The sequence below is a fragment of the Patella vulgata genome, chromosome 2, assembly GCF_932274485.2.
Source record: "Patella vulgata chromosome 2, xgPatVulg1.2, whole genome shotgun sequence".
In the NCBI taxonomy this organism is placed as follows: Eukaryota; Metazoa; Mollusca; class Gastropoda; family Patellidae; genus Patella; species Patella vulgata.
In genome coordinates, this window is record NC_065880.2 from 64006184 (window position 1) to 64009576 (window position 3393).

A 3393-nucleotide genomic window follows, 5' to 3' on the forward strand; every position below is an offset into this window, starting at 1 on the left:
TTCAAGCATTTGAACACGTTTTTGGTTTTTCTAAATTTCAGATCCGATAAGACGGAAAACGAAATGATCAATTCTCCACCACTCCCCATCCCAAAAAATTGAATTAAGCTTTTAATTTCTTTTGCATCTATTTTTAAGCCATGAATTATTTGCATAATAAATTAAATGACATAGCCATAATTAATATTTCAATTATCGTTGGTAAAATATTCCATTGTCATTTTAATCACCGCGAGGCAGAGTGAGAGAAGAGCGAATCAAAAGGCCTATCAAAATTTCAGATCCGATTAGACGGAAAACGAAATTATCAATCCCCCACCCCTCACAAAAATAAATTAAGCTTGTAAATTTTTTTGCATCTATTTTGAAGCAATGAATTATTGGCACAATAATAAATTAAATGTGATAGCAATAATTAATATTTCAATTATCCTTTAGTGTAATACTAATATTCCCTTATGTCATTTTAATCAGGAGTAAGAGAAAGAGAGGAACAAATGAAAAAGACAGATTGCATAGGATCAATATAAATGAGGATAGGCTACACCTTGTTTACTAGGATTTATTCAACTGATTAATTATCATGTTGAATTATTATCATGTTGTATATTTACCACACTTATGTTGATGGTGATTGTGATATAAGCATCTTTTCTGTAGGTCATGTGGTGCATAAATCAAAACTAATTAATTTTCAGACTAAAATCCTTTATTAGGCAATAATGTACAAACTAATAGGCAGTAGAAATAAAGATTATAATATGACAAAATCATAATGACAAAGAATGGATATTAATTTGAAAGTAAAATAAAATGAAACTTTTGTTAACAATGGTATATGAATATATTACATATTTTTACACTATTTGAGTAGGCCTACTGGAACGGACATTTTGTTGGACAGTTGTTTCGGTTTGATTTTCATGAAATTCAAATATCTTGATGGTGTAACATTGATATATTTTCGTTCCATCAGGAGCCATAATCCATGAAGTTACAATCCGATATGCGTCAATATCAAAAGGAACTGAGACCTTTGGGATATAAACATATATTTTAAGTTTCATAAAAATCTGATCAAAATTGTGATCTCCAGAGGGTCCACAACCTTGATATACATACCTGGTTTACACTATTAGCACTGCGGAGCGGCCATTTTCGGTGCAATTTTCATGAAATATAAACTCAATCGTCATTAGGGTGTAATATTTGTGAACGTTTTTTAATCGGATAAAAATTGTGACCTCAAAAGTATCCACAAGCTAATGATGCACTTTTTCGTACTATTAGGGGCCATAATTCTGGAAATTACGGTCTGATATGTGCAAATATCAAAAGGAACCAAGATCTTTGGGTAATAAACATATATTTTAAGTTTCGTCAAAATCAGCTAAAAATTCTTACCTGTAGAAGATCCACAACCTTGTATTCTATACTGTATCGGGGGTGGCCATTGTTGGTCAGTTTCAGTCCGATTTTCATGAAATTCGAAGCCAACAATCATTATGGTGTGACCGTGATATATTTGTACTTTTTTTTTAAATCAGATAAAAATTGTAGTCTCTAGAGGGTCCACAACTTAGAAACACGACTTTTCGTACAATAAGGGGCCATAATTCAGCAGGTTTTGGTCTGATATTCTTAAATATTTTTACAAAATTTCGAACCCAACCGTCATTGATGTGCAACGGTGATAAATTTAAATGTTTTTTAATATTGTATACAAATTGTGACTTCTAGCGGGTCCACAAGCTAAAAAACGCGATTTTTCGTACAATCAGGGGCCATAATTCAGGAAGTTACAGTCCAATATGCGCGAATATCGAAAGGAACCAAGATCTTTGGGTTATAAACTTCCATTTCAAGCTTCAACAAAATCGGATAAAAATTGTGACCTCTATAGGGTCTACAAGCTAAAAACGTGATTTTTCGTACAATCAGGGGCCATAATTCATGAAGTTAAAGTATGATACATGCCAATATCGAAAGGAACCAAGATCTTAGGGAGATAAAGCTATATTTCAAGTTTCTTTGAAATCGGATAAAAATTTTGGAAGGACGGACGGACAGGGGCGACGACAATATCGTTACGATCCGATATGAGACAATATCGAAAGGAACCAAGATCTTTAGGTTATAAACATGCATTTCAAGTTTCATCAAAATCAAATTAAAATTGCGACCTCTAGAGAGGATCCACAACCTTGATATACCATATTTTTACACTATTCACGTACAAACGGCGGCCATTTTGTCTGGCAATTTTGGTTCGATTTTCACGAAATTCGAACTCAACCTTCCTTAGGGTGTAACGGTGATATAATAATACGTTGTTTTAAATCGGATAAAAAATTATGACCTTTATAGGGTCCACAAGCTAAAAATGTGATTTTTCGTACAATCAGGGGCCATAATTCAGGAAGTTACGGTCCGATATGCACAAATATCGACAGGAACTGAGATTTTTGGGTTATAAACTTACATTTCAAGTTTCAACAAAATCGGATAAAAATTGTGACCTCTTTAGGGTCCACAAGCTAAAAACATGATTTCTGGTACAAACAGGGGCCATAATCCATGAAGTTTCGATCCGATACATGCCAATATCGAAAGCAGTCGAGATCTTGTGGGGATAAACCTATATTTCAAGTTTTGTCAAAATCGGACAAGAATTGTGACCTGTAGAGAGTCCACAAACAAATTGTGGACGGACGGACGGACCTCCGGACGGACAGGGGCGACGACATACACGTCCACATGAAAATGTGGGCGTATAAAAACATCCTCATTTTTCTGCAATGAAGCGCCTACAAAATCAAACTCGATAATAATTCTCGATTCACAATAATAGATATTTGTGTATGAATTGTTATTTCTATATATTATAACATTCAAGTGACGGGCAGTGGTGACAACAACTGATTTTTTCACTGTACGAATTGAAAGTATAGTTAATTAACATTATTTTTTTTAAAGTAATTTTATAAAATTCTTTATCAATCCAAATAGTTTTTCTATAATAATTGTATTGCTGATGAATTATTCAGCATGACTCTAAAACAAAATATATGTATGTTTTATATTAAGTAACCATAAAATGATGAGATACTTGAAGGCCATTGTTTGGTATTTCACTTGTTACCTTGAGATTAAGACTAAAGTTTAGTAAGACTATTGTCTTTTAATCTAACTGATTGATTGATTGACTATGTGATTGCCTGCAAATTAGCACTAATCTTTGATTACAATATACATCTATTCAGAAATCCACATTTTAGGTTACATGTCTAAAAAAGGGTCTTACATGTACATAATAAAATTATAAAAAAAAATGTTTAATGCTTTCTTATTCTTATTACAATTTGTTAAAACTGACCTAAATCTTTTTTTTAA